Source organism: Tachyglossus aculeatus, chromosome 13 (assembly GCF_015852505.1).
Source record: "Tachyglossus aculeatus isolate mTacAcu1 chromosome 13, mTacAcu1.pri, whole genome shotgun sequence".
Lineage (NCBI taxonomy): Eukaryota > Metazoa > Chordata > Mammalia > Monotremata > Tachyglossidae > Tachyglossus > Tachyglossus aculeatus.
The window spans coordinates 17,033,890-17,058,620 of NC_052078.1; the positions used below are offsets into that span (position 1 = coordinate 17,033,890).

Here is a 24,731-nt window from a genome sequence, read left to right on the forward strand (position 1 = left end):
CAAGAGTTTTTCTGTGTGCTAAGTGCTGGGGTTGAAACGGGGCTATGAGATCAGACACAGTCCCTGTCCCAAATTCGATCAATTGTATTTATTAAACACTTACTATGTGCGGAGCACTGTACTAAGTTCATGGGAGAGTACAATATAGCAGAGTTGGTAAACACCTTCTCTGCCCACAATGAACTTACAGTCTGGAGGGGGATTATTCAGGTATTAATATAAACTATGAATATGTATGTACATTAGTGCTTTGTGGCTGAGGTAGGGACGAATACATGGTGTAGATCCAAGTGTAAGGGTGACACAGAAGGGAGTGGGAGAAGAGGAAATGCAGGTTTAGTTGGGGAAAGCCTCTTGGAGAAGATGTGCTTTTAATAAAGGTTTGAAGAAAGCTGTCTCTTTTACTCCTAAAGTGGAATCTTTCATTTCTTGAGGACTTTTGGTTCTTCACACTTTCCCATTGTTTCCATGGCTACTTATTCCTAGTATAATTGCACTATTTAAATACAGCTTAAAACAAAGCAACAGAAATTTACACACTAGCCACAGAAAAAAGCAAACTCTGGAAGGGGCAAATGTGCTCTGAGTTTTTTTCCCCTCTCCATTTTCACAATACTTTGTGGCTCTTTTTTCCCCTATGCAAAGGTCTCCTTTGTGCCCATTAGTTCATGTCACATAGGCAAGTATCAAGTTAAGACCAAGCAACGTGGCAAACAGAATTTCTCATGGGACCTTCAGTTTTGCTGTGGGCTATTTTGGTCTTGCACATGGGTTTTGTTGAGCAAAACCAGATATGTGTTTAAACCCAAATTTACAAATCTGCATACATGAAGGGAAAATCCCCCACTTCTCACAAAAGGCCGAATCCCTGTTGGTTGTGCATCTATGAAAAAAAAAATTAAATGAAGGCCTATTTTTCTGTGCATCTTTGTTACCATGCTAAAAAGGCAAAACTATACGTAGTTTTAAAATGCAAGTTGACGGTGTGGCTGATGAAGTAGGGTAAATTACAAGTAATACACACCAAACTAAACTGGGTGTGAGTGGGAGATGGGCAGGAGATAAGACAGTGATATTCTTGCTCTCTGTCTCAACAAAGTTGGTTCTAGTTCCTCTCCCAAGGCAAGGGACCAGAGAATGAATACTGCCCACTGGTGCCCCATTTTTAATGTGAAGGGAAAATCAACTCTGTGGGAAATGAATTTGTTATCCTTAAGCACATTCATTTGGTCTGCCTCATGACATCACTTGTTCCCCAGTGGGTTTTGATTCCAGCAGATGTCTGCTCCCTGAATACCCCTTATGACTTGTCAACAGGTAACAATCCAGATTCACAACAGGTAGGCACCAACAGCTTCTAGACACCAAAAGGCTACCAGGCCAGGTGGTTCTAATTCAGGTGAAGGTATGAATGGGATCATTCTTCAGAAGAACTCCCTCTCCGTTCACACACAAAGGACAACTTTCCCCCAAAAGCACAAATCTAGGATGCCTTCTGTAGGAAAAGAGGCAGGCAGCTCTGGTGCGTGACACGTGCTTGGCTCCTGCTAACTGTATTTAAGACTCTCCCAGAGGCATCTTTTTAAAAAAAGCAAACCAAAGTATATAATAATAATAATGATAATAATAATGATAATAATAATATTGCTATAAGCCAAGCACTGTACTAAGTGCTAGGGTAGATACAAATTAATCAGGGCAGAGTCCCTGTCACCCATGGGGCGCACAGTCTGAGAAGAAGGGAGAACAGATACTGAATCCCCCATTTACAGATGAAGAAACTGAGGCCCAGAGAAGCTGAGTGACTAGCCCAAGGTCACACAACAGGTATGTGGCTGAGCCAGGATTAGAACCCAGGGCCTCTGACTCCTAGGCCTGTGCTCTTTCCATTAGGCCATGCTCCTGCTCATATGAGCACTGGGGACCAAGTCAAGGAAAATAAGTACTGGGACTTCAGTGGATGGAAAATCTGAAATGATGCTCAATTTTATAGATTCTCATAAAATTTTTGCTGGGAAATAGGGACTGTGTACAAGCTTTAACTTTGGAGAAGTGATTGCTGGATTCAGATTATGAGTGCTTAATTCGGGAGTTATAGTTCTGGTATTTAAAGTACTTGGAATATACTAGGTGCTCAGTAAATGTCAAACACTGATTAATAGCAGGATCTGGATGGGAACTTGGATGAGTCACTCCACCATTCTGGGCTTCGTCTTGCCAAATGAAACAGGAGACTCAGTCAGCATTGACTGATGGAAGAAGGAAGCAAAAAGACCAATGGCCAGCCAACTCTCTTCACTCTCCGAGGCTGGTTCACTTCTAGCTAGATCCTGGGAGTTCATATCTGGTCCAGAAGAGTTGATGAGGGGAGAATGAGAGGGTGGAAATTCAGCAGTGGCGATCAGAGGTCCAAACTGGTTGCAAGAACTCCTGAAGCCGCTCTTAGCCTGCTATGCAGACCTGAACACCTGGGTACCAGATTTGGTGTCCTTAAGGACTTGGATCAATACCTGAGATAGTTACTGCCCACACAGGAGCAGCTTCTAATCCCGGCTCCCCAGTTCAGTTTGAATCCCCAGGAACCATCAAGAACCCAGACCTGCCTTAGATATTCAACCAGTCAACCGAGTGGTCCACTGGCCACGATTCACTCTCAGTGTCTTACGTCTTAGGGGGATTCTGGTGAACTGACAAATAGATTTTTAAAAACCTAACACATGGTGAGAAGGTGAAAGTCAAGATATCGAAAAGAATTTGTGCAAAAATTCTGAAAAGCAGGTAAAAATGTTAAGTCAAAATATGCTTGCCTCCCACGCAACTGAATTCTCAATTAGATTCTAAGCTCCTTCCTTATAGTCAGAGGCCTTAGCCTAAGCAAGCAATCAAGAGAATTTGAGTTCTCACTGTGTGCAAAGCGCTGAACTAACCAAGAACAATGTAATAGGGTTGATAGCTGCAATCCTTGCCGACAAGGAGCTTACGGTCTTCAGGGGGAAACATGCATTAAAATAAACTACAGAGAATAAGGATATGTACATAAGGGCTGTGAAGCTGAGATGAGACACCTCTTTTAGACTATACATTGGATAAGTGCTCTGCTCACTGAATGCTGCTGCTGAGAATGGTGATTTTTAAAAAAATCACTGCATTGGAAAAATAATAGTTAATAATTATGGTACTTGTTAAACACTTACTATGTGCCAAGCACTGGGGTAAATACAAGTTAATCGGGTTGGACACAGTCCCTGTCCCACATGGGGCTCACATTCTAAGTAGGAGGGAGTAGGATTGAATCCCCTTTTACAGATACATAACTGTGGCACAGAGACTTGCCCAAGGTCACAGAGCAGATACATGGCAGAGCCGGAATTAGAACCTGGGTCCTCTTAGTTCCAGGCCTGTGCTCTTCCCACTAGGCCAAGCCACAAGAATCTGTTAGAACTGCCCCGACTTTCTAGATACCGAATCAACTTTTTTAATTTACATAGCTTCCTCCTCTATGTTTTTCAAATTGATATATTAAGTGATCTGGAAAAGCATGCTGTTCATTTCACTACTTTTTAATTTTAGAGTTTGCAGCATGAGTTTGTTTACTCCCTTCAGTTCAAAAGTACTCATCAATTGTTAGATGGGTCAGCTTGAAAATTTACTTTCCCCTCATCTTTCTGAGACTTGACATATCAAGTTTTGTCTGAAAGGTTTGTTTCGTGGCAAAATTTCAAGTTCTTGAATACGTTGGTCTATTTCACAAATATTACCATTCCTTACTTAACAGGATACAAATAGCACTCTATAAATGAACATATACATAAGACTCTATGCCTCTCTGTATGAATATAAATTCTAAGTCATTAAATAGTACATAGTCCTATAAATCTGCCCAAAGTTCTTCTGTTAATGAACTGAACCTTGTTACACATATATTTCTGCTAGAACTTGATACTGCATCATCTCCAGTAGCTTATTAATATGCCAGCTACTACACTGGGGTAGGAGCAAGCTAATCAGGCTGGACCCTGTCCATGTCCCACGTGGGGCTCACACACCTGTAGCCACTTGCAGACATACCTAAACTGAACTCAGGAAATAAAGGACGTGAGAATTTACTTTTTTTTTTCTTATACTGCCCAACAGGCTCATGCAACTATTTCCTTGAAAGGAGAAAAATGTTTTGAAATTTGGGAAAGAGCCGCAAAACTTGGCAAAAGAGAAGCCAAATGAACAAAGAATGCAGGCTCCTAAGGTGTTCTGTCACCTAAATATGTATAATTCTAGCATGTGGTCTTTATAATCAGTTAGGACCCTCTTTAACTTAGTTTGAGTAAGTAACTCAACTCAATTCTTAAAACATCCCAAGCTTCTGGACTCCAGGAAATGAAAAAAAAAAAAAACTTTTCAAAAAAGGAGTAACTTCTGCGCTGTACTCGTCGACATTCCATACTTAAGATGTAATTGGTCTTTGGAGCTGTTGGCAGTTCTGTGTAAACACTTCCTCGACTGGCAACTCTAAATTCTAGTGTTATGATTAATAAATAATAAAGTGCTCTCATTTTACAAGATTAAAATAGCCAAAACATATAAAAATCAGAAATAAGCATGCCCCAAATGATAAAATTATTTTCAATGCTGTCCCCAACTTTCTTCCTATGACAGAACTGTCAGTTTTGTTTTCAGTGTAACATACAGGATTTGCATTTGCCCAATCTCAGGTTCTTAGGTGTTAAACCAAGGATTGCAACGGCTCCATCTAAAACACTAAACTCTAAAAGTTCCAAAATGTGAAATTGAAAAGCAGTTGTTGAAGCTAAATTTGGGGCATCCCATTTCATCTTCCTTTATCCAACCTCTTTCTATCCCACATGGCATACCCCTGCCCTCACCCATCAAAAAGGGTGACCTATGGAACCCCCACTCCATTATGGGAAAGTTTCCCCTCCCCTCTTGACCTACTCCTGACCCAATCACTGAAACCTGGCTCTCCCAAGAAGACACTCTCCAGAGACGGTCTCATCTTCTCCCACTCCCCAAGACTCACTGGAGAAGGAGGAAGAGTCAGCTTCCTTCTTGCTTCCCAATGTCCCTTTTGCACCATCCCACCGCCCCCATCCTTCCCTTTGATGCCTAGATCATCTGCCTCTATCACCCACGCGTTACTAATAATTGTGTCCTACCAATATGTCAAACTTAAGTCCAAAACAGCACTCATCTTCCTACCCAAAGCCTGTCCTCCCCATATCTTTCCCATCACTGTAGACAACACCAATGTCCTCCCTCATTTTTCTAATTCAACCCACATATTCAATGTCACCAAATCCTGTCAGTTCTACCTTCACAACGTTGCTAAACCTCACCCTCTCCATCCAAACAGTTACTATGTTGATACGAACACATATCATATCCCACCTTGACTCCTTCATCAGCCTCCTTACTGACTTTGCTGCCTCCTGTCTCTCCCCACTCCAGTCCAAACTTCACTCTGCTGTCCAAATCATTTATCTAAAAACCCATTCTGTCCATATCCCCCCACTCAAGAATCTGTCATAGTTGCTCATCTTCCTCCACATCAAACTCCTTTTCAATGGCTTTAAAGCACTCAATCAGCTTGCCCCCTCCTGACTTCCTACAACACAGCTCAGATACATCACTCCTTTAATGACAATTTACTCACTGTACCTTGATCTTATCTATTTCACCACTGACCCCTTGCCCATGTCCCCCTTCTGACCAGGAACTCCCTCTCCCCACCTTCAAAGCCTTATTAAAATCACATTTCCTCCAAGTAGCCTTCCTCAACTAAGCCCTCATTTCCCCTACTCTTTGTCCCTTCTGCAGCACCTATGCATTTGGATCTCTACCCTTAAAACACTTTATTTTTCACCCCACCCCCACAACATTTATGTATATATCTGGAATTTATTTATTTAAATGTCTGTCCCCCTCCTCTAGACTGTAAGCTCCTTCTGCGCAGGGAAAGTATTTAGTTGAATTCTCCCAAGTGCTTAGTGCAAAACTCTGCACACAGTAGCACTCAACAAATACCACTTATTGAATGATTGTTGGAAAAAGTTTTGAATATCACCCTGATGGTAGTACTACATCCATCACAAAGTTAAGTTTCTTCAAGGCGACAGCACCATGAATTGGAAAAGCTAAGTTCAAGGATCAACACTAATCATATTGGAATCGGGGAAGAGTCAGGCCAGAGTTCAAGAAAAAAGAAAGCAATGGGCACTTTTCCTTTCACAAACACTGACTGGCTTTTACCTCCTCCTCATTTGCCATCTCCTTCACCTCTATATACAACTAGAAGGGCCCACGGTCCCTGGTGCTATTTTACATGGCTTCTTTTTCACTTTTCTGAACTTCTTTTTATTTCTATATCATTAATGAAACCATTTCCAAAAAACATTAGAAAACATCAACTGAGGACTGGGATGAGCATCAGTTTTCCAAAACCACGTTGTGTTTTGCTGGATACAATGTTATATAATTCAATTCAGTTTACAATTTTACTCCACTGACTCTCACAAAGATATATCATCTTAGGAATCACTGCCCTCATTTCTTGAATCCAAAGTATCTGGAGAAAGAAGAACGATATTGCTCTAAGTGGTGGTGACTCCTTCCAAAATAGATTTTCTCAATTGCAGCCACCTAAAATCTTAAATTAACCCCGAAAGAAAATCCAGAATGGCATTTGGATCATTCAAGCTATATCAAAGTGTTCCATGGTTGACCTACCCTTTCCTTTGAGGCTGGAATTAGTGAGTAAGCTTCCCCCAGTGTTCCTTAAGTCAGCAGGCCCCTGAAACAAAGCACAATAGCAAGGTTTTAGCAAGTGAGATAACCCCTTCCACTCAAGAGAAGGAAAAACAACATCTGTTAAAACCAAATAAACTGCTGTAATAGGTTCAGAAACAGACCCAAAGGATTTCAAAGATATAGCCCTTGGTTAAATCAACAGTTTGTCAATGAAAAGCCATCAAGGAACAATTGTTTCACACCAAATTCTCTCAGCCTTTAAATCCCTCTAGATTAATTAGGAGGGACAGGGCAAAATGTTTAGAACATAAGATTTTGGTGTCCTCCGAATAAGCCCAGATTTCCAGAGAAATTCAGAAGAGATGTTCTGAAGTGCCCTGACCTTGAAACACCTTTAGTTTGGGAGTTGAACAAAATAAAAAATAAAAAAATTAACAAAAACAAAAACAAAAAAACCTAGCAAACTTGTTCAGGACCTTTTTCTCAGAATTGAGTTTTAAATTACTTTTCCTTAATTAATCAGAAAAACACATCATAAGGTTTGCTTTTCTCCCTGAACAATAGGTCCTTGTTTATTTTCTTTGTGTACCCTAGGTCACAAGAGGCTAGTCAAATTATGTAGCCTCAGAACAATATACCACTGTAATCTGTGACTACTCAGATGGGCTATGAGATAAGATACACTCTGACGAGTTTGTCAAGCACTAGAGAATATGTCAGACACTCAGCTGTTTGGAGGTCTTTACTGGGGATGAGGGTACAAATTTCGTTTAAAATCGGAGGCTCCACTTCAGTAGACTGAAGTAATTCAGGTCCCAGCAGACTAGAATTCTAATCCCTGAAGTTAGAAGTTTTGCCTTAGAGGCCTTCAGACTCTGCACTTGATTTCAAAGTTTATGAAATATAAATTCCTACCACTGAACATCACTTCCTAGGCATCTTTCTGAAATTAAAAAAGATGTCTAATGCTGTGTGGAAAGATGATTCAGCCACTGGTCCATGTTTTATGTAAAATAGTTTACAGTGATAAAAATGGAATTTTCAGGCTCTGCCTTTCAAAATGAATCTTCAGTTTACATGCTCTAAATCCAGAACTCCTGGATCCGAACCACAAAACTCCTGAAATGGTTCGCAAAACATGGTTTTCTGTTCTAGTGATACAGTTCTTTGTAGTACATGCCCTTTGAAGGACCAATTTCAAGAAAACCTTCTCAAAAAGCCAAAGGAAAAAAAAAAGTTCAGTGATATATACCTAAGGGACAGTGTCCTCAGCAGAAACTTTGGCTTCTCCTGGTTTGCAGAGTTGAAAAGAAAAAGTCCAGGAGGTGAAGGAGGAGGAAGAGGGGAGTGAAAGTGGTGAAGGTGTAAAAGGACAGATTCAGTGGAAGAAATCACAAAACAGCAAAAGGTCAGCCAGGAAAAACAAACTTTTTGGGCTGGGTCTCTAGGGTCAACCAACAGGACCGCCCCCCCTGCAGAAATAAGCAAACTACACCACTCAATAAGTGGAGAAGGATTTAAGCAGGGAGGAGGAAGAGGGGAAAAAAGTCAAGTTTGGTTCCATCTCTACCTCCAAGTCACTTCCGAGTCCCGTACAAAAAGCCTAGGCTCCATGGATGCAAAATTTTCATTTTTGGTTCTCCAGAAGTGAAATCTTGGACTACAGTTTAAACCCATGATTGTGACTAAAGTTCTCCCCCCCACTGCCCCTTCCTCTTCCAAGGGTATTCCAGCAGCCAAAGCCCACCCCCACGGTATTCTCGGTTTTTCCCGAGCAATGAAAACCCCTGCAAATCCCAAGTAACTGGGGAGAGGGCAGAGAGGGGCAGGGGGCCTGAGAGAATCTCAGGTGGACTGAGAGCTGGGGGTTCGGAAATGTGCGGGCTGACCAGCCCTCTTCCCAGGATGCTCTAGGGATGAGACACCAGAACTCTGGAGATGTAGTAGTTATTGGAAATTCGCCCTGCTCAGACCTCCCAAGTGAGAGAGAGAGAGAGAGAGAGAGAGAGAGAGAGAGAAAATGTGTGTGTGTCCTTCAACCCACAGTCAGTCAACAAATCACCAAACCCTGTCAGTTCTACCTTCACAACATTGCAAAAAAATCCGCCCTTTCCTCTCCAAACTCCTTTTACCCTGATCCACGCACTCATATCCCTTGACTACTGCACCTGCCTCCTTGTTAACCTCCCTGCCTCCTGTCTATCCACACCCCAGTCCTTACTTCATTCTGCTGCTCACATCATTTTTCTAAAAACTCATTCAGTCCTTGTCTGCCCACTCCTTAAGAACGCCCAGCATCGAAAAGAAACTTTTTATCATCGGTTTAACAGCACTCAGTCAGACTGCCCCCTCCTATTTTACCTGATTTCCTACTACAACCCAGCCTGCACATTTCACTCCTCTAAGGCCAATTTACTCACTGTACCTCAATCTCATTTATCTTGCCGTTGACCCCTTGCCCACTTCTACCCCCCCCCACCCATTCTTCATAAATAATAGACCATATGCACTTTGAATCCATACCCTTTCAGCATTTGATGTTCCCCCACACATTTATGCATTTATCTATTATTTTAATGCCTGCCTCCCCCTCTAGACTGTAAGCTTGTTGTGGACAGGGTACATGTCTACAAACTCTGTTGTACTGTATTTTCCCAAGTGCTTAGTACTGTGTGCTGCACACACAGTAAGTGCTCAATAAATACCACTGACTGTGTGTGCCTGTGTGTTCCAGTGCTCTATGCAGTTCACCCTGTCCCCACATATGAGGTGGTCTAGTAAAAAGGTCACAGTCTGGGAGTTAGGGCACCTGGGTTCTAATCCTGGTTCCACCACTAGCCTGCTGTTTGACTTTTGGCAAGTCACATTTTCTCTGGGCCTCAGTTTCCTCATCTACAAAATGAGGATTCAAAACCTGCTCTCTATCCCACTTAGACTCTGAGCTCCATGAGGGCAGGGACTGTGTCTGGCCTGACAGTCCGTATCCATCCCATTGCTTAATACAGTGATTGGCACATAGCAAAATTTAACAAATAACACTTTTTTTATGTTATCTCCCTATGGTACGAGAAGCAGCATGGCTTACTGGAAAGAGCCTGGGCTTGGGAGTCAGAAGACGTGGGTTCTAATCCCAGACCTGCCACCTGTCTGCTGTGTGACCTTGGGCAATTCACTTAACTTCTCTGTGTCTCAGTTACCTCATCTGTAAAATGAGGATTAACACTGTAAACTCCAAGTGGGACGACCTCATTACCTTGTAGCTACCCAGCCCTTAGAACAGTGCTTAGCAATCAATCAAACAATTGCAGAGCACTGTACTAAGCGCTTGGGAAGCACAAGTTGGCAACACATAGAGACGGTCCCTACCCAACAGCGGGCTCACAGTCTAGAAGGGGGAGACAGAGAACAAAACCAAACATATTAACAAAATAAAATAAATAGAACAGATATGTACAAGTAAAATAGAGCAATAAATACGTACATACATATATATATATATATATCAATCATATTTATTGAGAGCTTACTGTGTGCAGAGCACTGTACTAAGCGCTTGGGAAGCACAAGCTGGCAACACATAGAGACGGTCCCTACCCAACAGTGGGCTCACAGTCTAGAAGGGGGAGACAGAGAACAAAACCAAACATATTAACAAAATAAAATAAATAGAATAGATCCGTACAAGTAAAATAAATAGAGTAATAAATATGTACATACATATATATATCAATCAATCAATTGTATTTATTGAGTGCTTCCTGTGTGCAGAGCACTGTACTAAGCGCTTGGGAAGTACAAGTTGGCAACATATCGAGACGGTCCCTACCCAACGGTGGGCTCATATACATATGTGTGTGTGTGTGTGTATATGTGTGTGTATATATATATGTGTGTGTATATCTATCTATCTATATATAGCACAGAGTAAGCGCTTAACAAATGCCACCATCATTATGATATGGTAGATACAGGGTATTCAGGTTGGCCACTGTCCTCGTCCCACATGGGGCTCACAGTCTCAATCCCCATTTTTCCGATAAGGTGACAGGCGCAGAGAAGTGAAGCGATGTACACAACATCACACGGCAGCCAGATGAGGTAGGATCAGGTGGGGGCGGGGAGCACGGCACAGGGAGCACGAGGAGCACGACACAGGGAGCATGCAGAGCACGACCCGGGGAGGACTGCACGGGGAGCACGGCACATGGAGTGAGACTGTGAGCCCACTGTTGGGTAGGGACTGTCTCTATATGTTGCCAATTTGTACTTCCCAAGCGCTTAGTACAGTGCTCCGCACATAGTAAGCGCTCAATAAATATGACTGGTTGATTGATTGATTGGAGTGCAGCACGGGGAGCACAACACAGGGAACAGGGCCCGGGGAGGACTGTCCGGGGAGCACGGCACAGGGAGCACGGTCCGGGGAGCACGGCACAGGGAGCACGACACATGGAGTGCAACACGGGGAGCACGGCACAGGGAGCATGGCCCGGGGGAGGGCTGTATGGTGACCACGGCCCGGGGAGTGCAGCTCGAAGAGCACGGCCCGGGGAGCATCAATCAATCAATCAATCAATCAATCAATCGTATTTATTGAGCGCTTACTATGTGCAGAGCACTGTACTAAGCGCTTGGGAAGTACAAATTGGCATCACATAGAGACAGTCCCTACCCAACAGTGGGCTCACAGTCTAAAAGGGGGAGACAGAGAACAGAACCAAACATACCAACAAAATAAAATAAGTAGGATAGAAATGTACAAGTAAAATAAATAAATAAATAAATAGAGTAATAAATATGTACAACCATATATACATATATACAGGTGCCGTGGGGAAGGGAAGGAGGTAAGACGGGGGGATGGAGAGGGGGACGAGGGGGAGAGGAAAGAAGGGGCTCAGTCTGGGAAGGCCTCCTGGAGGAGGTGAGCTCTCAGTGAGCATCGCGAGTGATATGTTGCCAACTTGGACTTCCCAAGCGCTTAGTCCAGTGCTCTGCACGCAGTAAGCGCTCAATAAATAGTATTGATTGATTGATTGAGTGCAGCCCGGGGAGGAGTAGACGAGGAGCACGGCACAGGGGGCACGGCCCGGGGAGTGCAGCACGAGGAGCACGACCCGGGGAGCATCGCGAGTCTATGTTGCCAACTTGGACCTCCCAAGCGCTTAGTCCAGTGCTCTGCACGCAGTAAGCGCTCAATAAATACGATTGATGATTGATTGATTGAGTGCAGCCCGGGGAGGAGTAGACGAGGAGCACGGCACAGGGGGCACGGCCCGGGGAGTGCAGCACGAGGAGCACGGCCCGGGGAGCATCGCGAGTCTATGTTGCCAACTTGGACTTCCCAAGCGCTTAGTCCAGTGCTCTGCACGCAGTAAGCGCTCAATAAATACGACTGATTGATGGATTGATTGACTGAGTGCAGCCCGGGGAGGCCTAGACTGTGAGCCCACTGTTGGGTAGGGGCTGTCTCTGTGTGTTGCCAATTTGGACTTCCCAAGCGCTTGGTACAGTGCTCTGCACACAGTAAGCGCTCAATAAATACGATTGATGATGATGACTAGTGGAGGAGCATGGCACAGGGGGCACGGCCCGGGGAGCATGGGGGGGGGGGGAGCAGGGCCCAAGGAGGGGAGGGCATCCTGGGGGTGGGCTGGGCAGCCTCTCCTCGGCTCCCGGTCCTCTGCCCTCCGCAGGGCCAGTGGGCGGGCGGAGCTGTTCCCGGGGAAAAGGGGGAGGCCACACGCGGGGCGAGCCAACAAAGTTGGCCGGGGGCTGGGGGACAGGGGGCTTACCGACGGGCTGCTGCTGCATCTTCATCCTCCTCCTCCTCCTCCTCCTGCAGCGCCCGCTGCTCAGCGCCACTGGGGCCGCCCCTCCCTCCCTCCTCCTCGCTTCCTTCCTCCCTCCTCCTCCCCCTGTCCCCTCCCCTGCCTCCTCCCTCCTCTGTTTCCCTTCCCCGTAGCCCGGAGGCAGGGCACTCCCCAGAAAGCAACCGTTCACTCAATCAATTGTATTTATCAATCAATCAATTTATTGAGCGCTTAGAACAGTGCTTAGCAAGCAATCAATCAATCGTATTTATTGAGCGCTTACTGTGCGCAGAGCACTGGACTAAGCGCTTGGGAAGGCCAAGTTGGCAACATATAGAGACAGTCCCTACCCAACAGTGGGCTCACAGTCTAAAAGGGGGAGACAAAACCAAACATACTAACAAAATAAAATAAATAGAATAGATATGTACAAGTAAAATAAATAGAGTAATAAATATGTACAAACATATATGCATATATACAGGTGCTGTGGGGAAGGGAAGGAGGTAAGATGGGGGGGATGGAGAGGGGGACGAGGGGGAGAGGAATCAATCAATCAATCGTATTTATTGAGCGCTTACTGTGTGCAGAGCACTGTACTAAGCGCTTGGGAAGTACAAGTTGGCGACATATAGAGACGGTCCCTACCCAACAGTGGGCTCACAGTCTAAAAGGGGGAGACAGAGAACAAAACCAAACATACTAACAAAATAAAATAAATAGAATAGATAGGTACAAGTAAAATAAATAAATAGAGTAATAAATATGTACAAACATATATACATATATACAGGTGCTGTGGGGAAGGGAAGGAGGTAAGATGAGGGGGATGGAGAGGGGGACAAAGGGGAGAGGAATCAATCAATCAATTTATTGAGCGCTTACTGTGTGCAGAGCACTGTACTAAGCGCTTGGGAAGTACAAGTTGGCAACATATAGAGACGGTCCCTACCCAACAGTGGGCTCACAGTCTAGAAGGGGGAGACAGAGAACAAAACCAAACATACTAACAAAATAAAATAAACAGAATAGATATGTACAAGTAAAATAGAGTAATAAATATGTACAGACATATATACATATATACAGGTGCTCTGGGGAAGGGAAGGAGGTAAGATGAGGGGGATGGAGAGGGGGACGAGGGGGAGAGGGAGGAAGGGGCTCAGTCTGAGAAGGCCTCCTGGAGGAGGTGAGCTCTCAGTAGGGCCTTGAAGGGACCCCATTCCTTCGCCCAAGTCCCGTCTCTAGCCCCTCTCCCGGCCGGTGACCCCCCCGGACCATTCTGCAGACCATCTAAAGGAACCCCGCACCCCAAACTCCGGCAGGAATTCCAACCGGAGAAGAGAGAGGAAGGCCCTCATGTTCGCCCAAACCTTACCTCGCCCGGGTCCCTGGCCCCTGGGAAGCGAAGAGCTGGGAGGGATGCACAGCCCAAGACTAAGAAATGGCCGGACCCCGGAGCTCTCCCATCTACCTGCTTGTTAGTTTGGAAAGAAAACCACTGAGTCCCATTTAGCACCTCCTAACTCTCCCTACCACCCTTCCCTCCTTCGGCCAACGCCATCCTTTTCGGTTGACCAACGGTCAAAATTCACTTAAGCCGATTAATCTGTTTCCTGGTGGGGGGTTTTTTGTCTGCACAATATTTTGCCTTTGCTTTTTTGATTAAAGAAATTTCAACTGCTTTTTCTAAAGACTTAGATATAAGTCTATATGTGTATATGTATATGTATATGTATATGTGTATATACATATAGACTTTTATCTAAGTCTTTAGAAAAAGCAGTTTAAATTTCTTTAATCAAAAAAGCAAAGGCAAAATATTGTATAAAGACTTTTATATATGTCTTTATAAGTCCTGTCCCCTTGTTCTGCCAAGTCAGACGGTAAAGTACCATAATAATGTAAACCAGGAAGCTTTGGATCTCAAGTGCAGGGATAAATGAAGTGACTTGCCCAAGGTCACACAGCAAGCAGTTGGCAGAGCTGGGATTAGAACTCAGATCTTTCTAACCCCCAGGCCCCTGTGCTTTCCACTAGGCAATCAATCGTATTTATTGAGCGCTTACTGTGTGCAGAGCACTGTACTAAACGCTGGGATGGGTTCAAGCAAATCGGGTTGGACGCCGTCCCTGTCCCAGGTGGGGCTTACAGTCTTATTCCCATTTTGTAGATGAGGTAAGTGAAGCACAGAGAAGTTAAGTGATTTGCCCAAGATCACACAGCAGACAAGTGGCTGCTGAAGAAGCAGCATGGCTCAATGGAAAGAGCCTGGGCTTGGGAGTCAGAAGTCATGGGTTCAAATCCCGGCTCCGCCATTTGTCAGCTGTGTGACTGTGAGCAAGTCACTTAACTTCTCTGTGCCTCAGTTCCCTCATCTGTAAAATGGGGATTAAGACTGTGAGCCCCCTGTGGGACAACCTGATCACCTTGTAACCTCCCCAGCACTTAGAACAGTGCTTTGCACATAGTAAGCGCTTAATAAATGTCATTATGATTATTATTATTAAGTGGAAGAGCCAGGCCCTTCTGACTTGCAGGCCTGTGCTCGATCAACTGGGCAGTGCCGCTTCCCTCTCAGTACGTATGAATCCATAGCAGTTTGTCATAAGAGCTTGTACTTGTACTTCCCAAGTGCTTAGTACAGTGCTCTGCACACAGTAAGCGCTCAATATGATTGAATGAATGAATAAGCTGAGAGGAGGGACTGGCTGTTGTGCATTTGTCTTTTCAGTCACCCAAGAAAGCAGCAGGGGAAAGAGATGGTCAGCAGGGCCACTTTTGAAAAGAGGGCAAAATGCCCTGTACATGACAAGGAACTAACTTTAATAATAATAATAATTTTGGTATTTGTTAAGCACTTACTATGTGCCAAGCACTGTTCTAAGTGCTGGGGGAGATACAAGGTAATCAGGTTGTACCACATGGGGCTCACAGTCTTAATCCCCATTTTCCAGATGAGGTAACTGAGGCAGCTCAGTTGCCCAAAGTCACCCAGCTGATAAGTGGCGGAGCGGGATTAGAACCCATGACCTCTGACTCCCAAGCCCGCGCTCTTCCCACTGAGCCATGCTGCTTCTCTAACTTTAACCATTAACTGGAGGGGTGGACGCTCACCTGGGCAGATGGTTTAAACTCAGTGCTTGGAGGCAGAAGTAACGGATGACACTTAATCATTTTTCTTTACTGGAAAGTTGGTGGAATAATACAGTAGTTGCCTGGATACACATTACTTAATGGTAATTTGCTTGCCATCTGACTGTCAGGTTCCTGCTCCGACAATACATAATGGAAAGCAGTCTCTCTCCCTCGCAAGTCTTGTCACCACTCACGCAGGGCAAAAGGTTGCTATTTACTAGTTAGTAGTACACAGGGTATCCAAAGCACCTCCTCCCTCTAGAACTGGGTAATTCTTGGCCGGTTTCATTAGACCGAGCACTTGAGTGGCCCTGTTCTCCAGGGAATGACAATAGCTGGCGGGGTTCCCTGGGCAGAGGAGGTGCGGCTGTGGTCTGTCTGGAGAAGGGAATGCTAGCCCAGCCTCGCTAGGAGCAAGGGTGTTGTGGGAGGGTGCGGAATGCAGATCCCGGGCTGAACCTCATCGGACTATGGAAAGACTAAATAGCCAGCTCCCAAATCAATCAATCAATGGTGTTTCTTGATCGCTTACTAGGTGACGAGCGCTGTGCTAAGCACTTGGGAGAGTATAGTACAAACAGGTGGCAGGCACTTCCCTGCCCACAACAAGCTTACAGTCTAGAGGGAGGGGAGGTGGACTTCCCTGATTCTGTCTCTCTCTTAATCTTGACCCCTACTTTTTGCAAGGCTGGTTTGAAATTGTTTGTTTTCTTGCCCAGTGCTTCCTTGAGGGTCAGGTTTGGTGCCGTTTGTATATCTTGTTTAACCCAAGGTCAACTCATCTTCCCATACAAGTAGGAAGTGAGTCCTAGTGGAAACAGCATGGGACTGGACATCAGGAGTTCCTGGTTCTACTCAATCAATCGTATTTACTGAGCATTATTGTTTATTCTGATGGTATTGACACCTACTTGTTTTGTTTTGTTGTCTGTCTCCCCCTTCTAGACTGTGAGCCCGTTGTTGGGTAGGAACCGTCTCCATATGTTGCCGATCTGTACTTCCCAAGCGCTTAGTACAGTGCTGTGTACACAGTAAGTGCCCAATAAATACGACTGAATGAATGAATTTGCAGAGCACTGTACTCAGTGCTTCAGAGAGTACAAAAGTGTTGGTAGAAACATTCCCCGCCCACAAAGAGTTTACAGTCCTGACTCAGTTATTGGCCTACTGTGTGGCCTTGGGCAAGTCACAATCTTTCTGTGCCTCAGTTTCCTCAAATGTAAAATGGGGATAAAACATCTGTTCTCCCTCTCTCTGAGACTGTGAGCCCTGTGAGGGACAGGGACTGTGTCCGATCCGATTATCTTGTTTCCTTTCCAATACTTAGCAAAATGCTTGTCACACAGGAAGTGATTAACATATACCAACACCATCGTTATTACATCAAAACAATCAAATGAGTGAGACTGTAGTTGGCTATGTGGGAAAGGAAGGAGTGATGTGGAGATTGAAAACGGAAGTGGAGAAAAAAAGTTAGAAAAGGAAAAGTCAGCTATAACAATAATTGTGGTGTTTGTTAGGCACTTATTATGTGTCAAGCACTGTAGTAAGTGCTGGGGCAGATATAAGATAATTAGGTCAGGCGTAGCCCCAGTCCCACATGGGGCTCACAGTCTAAGTAGGAGGATATTTAATCTCCATTTTACAGGTGAGGAACTGAGGCCCAGAGAAGTTAGATGACTTTCCCAAGGTCATACAGCAGGCAAATAGCAGATCAGGGATTAGAACCCAGGTCCTCTGACTCTCAAGCCTGCAGCTGGCAATGGTGATAATAGCAGCCATCAACCCAATTTCTATTAGAACCTGGGCAATTGCTTTCTGCCTTTAGGAAAGGCAGTGCTTAGTACAGTGCTCTGCATGCAGTAAGCGCTCAATAAATACGATTGAATGAATGAATGAATGAATGAATGAAAGAGTCTGAGCAGTCACTGTGCTGTGCATCTTCTGTTCTTTGTAATAATAATAATATAATGATGGCATTTATTAAGCGCTTACTATGTGCTTTTTAGACTGTGAGCCCACTGTTGGGTAGGAACTGTCTCTATATGTTGCCAATTTGTACTTCCCAAGCGCTTAGTACAGTGCTCTGCACACAGTAAGCGCTCAATAAATATGATTGATGATGATGATGATGTGCAAATCACTGTTCTAAGCGCTGGGGAGTTTACAAGGTGATCAGGTTGTCCCTCGGGGGGCTCACAGTCTTAATCCCCATTTTCCAGATGAGGTAACTGAGGCACCGAGAAGTTAAGTAACTTGCCCAAAGTCACACAGCTGACAAGTGGCGGAGCCCGGGTTTGAACCCATGACCTTTGACTCCAAAGCCCGGGCTCTTTCCACTGAGCCACCCTGCTTCTGCAATGCTTTGGTCAACCTCTTTCCCTACTCCAGGAAACTCTACCAAAGCAGCAGCATGGCCTAGTGGATAGAGCACAGTCCTGAAAGTCAGAAGGCCCTGGGTACTAATCCCAGCTCCGCCACTTGTCTGCTGTGTGACCTTGGGCATGTCACTTAACTTCTCTGTGCCTCAGTTACCTCATCTGTAAAATGGAGATTAAAACTGAACCCCATGTGGGACATGGACTGTGTCCAACCTGATTAGTTTGTATATATCCCTGCGGTTAGTACAGTGCCTGACAAATAGTAAACGTTTAACAAATGCCATTAAAAAGAAACCCTTGGCGCTCATGTTTCTCATACAGCTTTGCTGATAAGGGTCTACAACATTATTCATTTCTGCAAATCTCATTACAGTATTAGAGTTTCGTTCTCAGTTCTGGAAGCGGCCCCCATGTGAATGGTTTCTACATACTCCCAGGTAGGGCAATGCATCAGAGGCCAGAGGGGTGGGAGGGCACAGCACGTGTTTAATGACCAGCAGGGAACTGCATGTGCTTTTTTAGCTTTTGCAAACTGGTGAGTGTATTAATTCTCCATCTAAATGTTTTTACAGTTTTTCCCCTACAGTTTTTGATGCCTGGAATTTATATTAGAACTTTTGCTGAAACCACCAAATACCTGAAGGTTACCATAACTAACTAGTCACAGATGGAGTATTAAATCCACAACTATTTTTTCTCCTCTCTCCTATATAGTGCACATTGGAGCCATAATATATTAAACTTTCTTGGAACAGATGCTCCTCATAAACAAAATAAATATTATCCTTCCCAGAGAAAAATGCCCTGATCCAACCACTCCGTAACCACCTGTTTATATAATTGGCACCTCTTTTTCTATCTGAGCAGAAGAGACTGATGGGCTTTTATCACCTTAAACAGAAGGATGAGTCAAATCTGAAGCGGGTGGGTATTTTTCACGTCAATTCTTTTTTAGCACTTAAGCAGGATTTTTCACCCTTGCCACTTTCAAAATCCGCCACTGCCAAAACTGATGACTGTTCTTATCGGCTTCCCAAAATGTCTTCAAGTCCAGAGGCTGTCAACCAGGTATCCCAAGGGAAGCTAAAGAGGATCACGGGTATTATGACTATTACAGCAAAGAACTATCAATCAATTAATGGTATTTATTGAGTGCAGAGCACCGTGCTAAGCACTTGGGAGAGTACAACAGAGTCAGAAGATACGTTCCCTGCCCACAAAGCGCTTACAGTCTAGGACTACAGGAGTTTCGGCTGGAGCTGTTGGTCAGGTGCTTCTTCCAACTAGGAGGCAAGTACTAGAGGGAAGAGGGGCAGGGGAGAGGAGGCAGAAAGGAGTGAGGAGCTACGGCCGGAGCAGATGAGAAGCTGGAGGATCACACCAGCCAACCTAATTAATCACTGTACCTTGATCTCATCTATCTCACCGCTGACCCCTCGCCTATAACCTCCTTCTAGGCTGGAACTCCCTCCTCCTTCATATTTATACAGACCGCCATGCTCCCCACCTTCAAAACCCTACAACAATCACTTCTCTCCCAAGAGGCTTACCCTGACTTAACCCTCCTTCCCCTTATCTCCTCTCCCTTCTTCATAGCCTATATCGTTGGATCTTTACCCTTTAAGTACTTGATATTCACCCCTCCCTCAGCCCCACAGCGCTTATGTACATATCCATCATTAAAATATGTCTGTCTCCCTCTTTAGGCAGTAAACATGTCTGTCAACTCTGTTGTAATGTACTCTCCCAAGCGCTTAGTACAGTGCTTTGCATAAGATAAGTGCTCAATAAATAGGATTGATTTATCACTCTCCATCAAGTTGCATCAGCTTCCCTTGTGGGACAGGAACTGTGTCCGACCTGATTTTTTTGTCTCTACCCCAGTACTTAGTACAATGCTTGTTCCAGAATAAGTGCTTAACAAACACCACCATTATTAGTATTATTTACGGTTCCACTTAAGGGGGCCAGTAGCAGTAGCAGAAATAGTTTTTTTGATTTATCTCCTCCGTTCCTGAATATTAGCAATGCATCCTCTCAAAACCTAGGTCTAAAGTATCATTATGCAAAGCTGAATACCACTTTTCTTACATGAGGGCTTGCCGAATCACGGAAAACACCAGCTCAAAAACTTGGTATGAAAGGAATTGGGGATTCTGAGAGAGGAAACATTTTTAAAACACAACTCTCTCCTAATCTTCTAGCGGCTGTGCTCAAGGACAGTTTCTTAAGCATTTACTTAGAGTTTTAGTTTATTGCAAAGGGTCTGGCAAATACAGTTAGGCTACACCAGCTTCTTGGGAAGTAGGGCAGATATTTCTAAGATGTGGAAAGAAAGGTTGAATGATTTGCTCCAGGCTACGTGGCAAGTCTGCCGGTAAACTGGATTATAGTAGCTTTGAGATACAACCAGAGAGCAACAACCTCCAACTGCTTTACAGAACTGCAACAAAGCACAAAACACTAGGCCCGGCATTTCCTAAATCAAATGTAGAAACAAGCCCCCAGCCAATAAGGATTGAAATCAAAACTACTCACAATCCACCAGGAGTTCATGAAAGTCACCATCTTGAAAAGGTGTATTAAGAGGATTAAATATTGTTCCTAATGCCCTCTGAAAATAGCAGCAATGCTAATTATAGCTAGAAGGGCCATAACCATTATACATCATCATCATCATCATCATCATCATCAATCGTATTTATTGAGCGCTTACTGTGTGCAGAGCACTGTACTAAGCACTTGGGAAGTACAAATTGGCAACATATAGAGACAGTCCCCACCCAACAGTGGGCTCACAGTCTAAAAGGGGGAGACAAAGCCAAACATACTAACAAAATAAAATAAATAGAATAGATATGTATTACATTACACATCAGACTGTGTCTGACCTGACTGTATTGCATCTAACCCAGCCCTTGGTATGCTGACTTATAGTAAGCACTTAACAAAATACCATGAGGATGATGATTTTATTATTATTGTTCACTGATCTATATGCCAAGGGGCAAGAAAGGCATGGGGTATTTTCATGGGCAAAATGCAAGAGCTTCTCTCTCCACTGTGGGCAGGTAATGTGACTGGTTATTGCTGTATTCTACTCTCCCAAGTGCTTAGTACAGTGCTCTGCACACAGTAAGCACTCAATAAATGACTGAATGAATGAAAGACACTGATGCTCAGGATGTGGTTCCAACATCCACACCGTCATCTTCCAACCAAAGTTCCAGCTACCACTACCACCGGTGTGGACCTGAGTGGCTAAACCTTAGCCGAACTAGAGAGTCCCCAGACTGACATTTTCATTCCCTCCCTTTTTCTCTTACTTCCTCCTGCGAGTCCCTGATTCACTGAAACCAAATCGGAAGGTCTAATATTAACGATGTTCTATGGAAGTGCTCAAGAGTCAGATTTTCCAAAGCTGGTCCCAGAACTTGCCGCTGTCTTCTCCGCACACAAAGTCAGTTGACTGAGTGGTTTAAGAAGGAAGCACTCAGGCTGTGCCAGGCACTCGGTGTCTATTTAATAAACATTTGTGGCTGCTGCTGATGATGCCAGACACTCCTCCTGGGCAACAAAGTGGGGGTGCCCCTCAATGAGCTCCACCAGTATTTCCTTCTTCCAGTTTTTGAAGGTGAGGGAAGAGAAGGTGCTTGCACCCCAACTTCAGTTTGTGATTCATAGAATCAGGGGCTCATCTAAAAATGTTATATGAAAATACAATCACATCACTGCTGTATCTCTACAGGACAGTCTAAAGAACCAGCGCTTAGAACTGCGCATTACACAAAGTAAGGGCTTAATAAATGCCATTTAAAAAAAAAAAAAACACCCCCTTCCTCCTCGTCAGTCTGAAGCAAAAACACTTGTATTTTGTTCCAAGAACCTCACTTTAACATTGCTACAGATACTATGTTGAAATAAAGTTGTGCTACTGGTTTAAGTTTTAATGATTTGTTTATTTAATGGAGAATGGTTACCCTTTTCTGCAGTGCTATGTATTTCTTCCACGGACAGGGCAGAGTAGCTGCGAACTGGAGAGAAAACTTATGCTTTAAAAAGGTCAACAGCTAGGCCAAAGGGAACAATTCCTGTTTTCCAAACATATTGTAGGAAGAGTTCTTATTAGCATGATTTGGATGGAGTTTCTGATAAAACCAATATTCTCAACCAAGACATGTAGCTCCTAATAATAATAGCACTATATTCTTATTAATATTATATTTGTTAAGCACTTACTGTGTGCTTAACTGAGCACTGGGGGAAAGCCCATATGGGGCTCACAGTCTAAGTAGGAGGGAAAAAAGATTTGCGCTATGTCCCAGGCATTGTACTACCAGCTGGGGTAGATACAAGTTAATATCCCTGTCCCACCTGGGGCTCACAGTCTTAATCCCCACTTTACAGATGAGGTAACTGAGGCACAGAGAAGTGAAGTGACTTGCCCAAAGTCATACTGGAGTTTAGTACAGTGTTTGGCATATAGTACACACTTAACAAATACCACAATTGTTGTTATTATTATTATTATTGTTATTATGTGTTTATTGAACTACGAATGCCTACATGGCCTAGTGAAAAACAGCATAGGACTGACATCTGGGTTTGAGTTCCACCTCTGCTGCCAGCCTGCTGTATGATGTTGGATAAGTCACCGAACCTCTCTGGGTCTCAGTTTTCTTATCCGCAAAATGAGGTTGACTGTGAAGCTGGGGGCAGGGACTGTGTCTTATCTAATTACCCTTATAACTTCCCCAGTGCTGAGTTCACAGTGAGTGCTAAATAAATAATGTCATTTTGATGATCTCATCCAACCTTAGGAGCTAGGCTAGGACCTGAATGGGAGGCTACCTAGGAAACCCAGGGGTTGTGCCCTGCCAAGAGGTAGGAGCAGGGCTGAATTTTAACTCCCCAACTCACACTTCGGGCAGATTCCCACCACTTCAATGTAAAGACGTTGCATGAGTGAGGTTGTATCTGTGGCTCTGAGTGCCACAGTGAGAACCCCTTGTCCACAGTTTCCTTGAAAATGCAGCAGTGCATTATTTATGGCCTGCTGCCAACCTGGCACCAATGATCAAGAGGAGAAAGGTATGTTCAGTCCCTGGCACAAAACTCCCTCCAAGGTGCCCAGCTGGGCAAAAGGCTAGCAGGTGCTCTGCACCCACCCACTCAGCTGGGAGAGGACATTGCCCCTGGAGTCCCTCTGCCTCTCCCAGCACTGCTTGGAATACTGTCCTGGGAGAACAGAAACTTTTTTGGCTCCCCCTACCACTCCTCGCCCCTGTTAGAGCCCCAGACTCTCCTGGGACAAATGAAGCCCTGGGCAGGACTAGGAGAGGATGATGGCTTCTTGAGGCTCCAGGTGTAGAAAAGGTATTTCTGCTAAGAGCTTCTTTGAGGAGGGGAGAAAGAGAAACAGCAGATGGTCTTCTCTGGGTAAATCACAGGAAAGAGAATTTGCCCATATCTTGATCCCTCCCTCTCCGGTCTGGAACTCCCTCTTCCTTTCACATCCAACAGACCGCAGCTCTCTCCATCTCCAAAGCCCTACTGAAATCACACATCTGCCACAAGACCTTTCCCGTGTAATCTCTAATCTCCCCATTTCATCTCCCCCAATTGACACTTCAGCCCTTCTCTGTCACCTACGCACTTACTTTCGTTCAACTGTATTACATTCCCACAGCCCCAGTAGCAAGACTGGACTTACCTTAAATGCTCTATTAAAGTGTCTGTCTCCCCCAGCAAGACTGTAAGCTCTTCAATGGCAGGGGTAATGTCTTCTAACTCGCTTTTATTCTCCTAAGCACTTAGTCTGCTCCGCAGACAGTAGGCACTCCGGAAATGCTTTCAATCGCTTTCCCTTATTCCCTCTACTGGCATGTCTCACACCTTAAAATAAACCCATTTCCCTCCCTTGATCCTTCTTGTAATCAGTAAGTTTACACTGAAATTGCATTTCCAGTCCCACCAGCTGAAGGGGAAACTTTCTAAAGCATTGAGAGGGACGAGCCACCAGCCCTCAGGAAATCACGAGTCACTCGAGCAATGAAGTACCCTCCCTCTCCTTGCCAACTGAACAGCATGACCACATTCAAAAGGTCTGGATTCTCTTTTGAAATAATAATTTATGACATGTCCAGCCAACCAGGCATGGAACTGCCTCTGCCTAGCCTATATTTGAATTTCATTTGACAGAGAGAGGGAAAACAAGAAAGCATTTAGCCTGCTGATCATTTTTCTATATATGAACCGAGTCGTGCTTTCAATTCAAAAACAAAATTTCTGAGCAAGAAGGCCAGACTTGAAGGTGCAGGAAAATTCAGGGGGAACAACTGAAAACATTTTCCTCTAAAGAGAGACACAGCTCCACTAATCAGAGTGCAGGCGTGCCTCCTGTTCTGAACGACTGCAAGATGGAAAATCTGGACACGCGTCATGCACTAATTGCTGACGTAGCCCAGGATCCAAAAATCTGACATTTCATCCAATCACTGCAGGGAATTCAAACCCCTTTCCATCCCTTTTCTTCCCCAAAACAAATCGACAGCCAACTTCTCTGCTCTATCCAAAAGGAGCTGAGACTCGTGGCTGGTAATTCCAGCTAAATCACTGCCCTTCTTCCTCACCCCGA

The 24,731-nt window shown here is 44.5% G+C and overlaps 1 protein-coding gene across 1 annotated transcript in view; it reads right to left on the minus strand.

Annotated features, from left to right (window-relative positions):
- JCAD (junctional cadherin 5 associated) overlaps nt 1-23,983 on the minus strand; it is a 62,775-nt gene extending 38,792 nt beyond the window's left edge. Inside the window, exons 1-2 of the mRNA XM_038755995.1 lie at nt 23,808-23,983; nt 6,742-6,805 (exon numbers count right to left, since the gene is read on the minus strand). The gene's annotated coding sequence lies outside the window, so the exon portion shown is untranslated. The remainder of the gene's footprint in view (nt 1-6,741; nt 6,806-23,807) is intronic.
- Nucleotides 23,984-24,731: the final 748 nt, after the last annotated feature.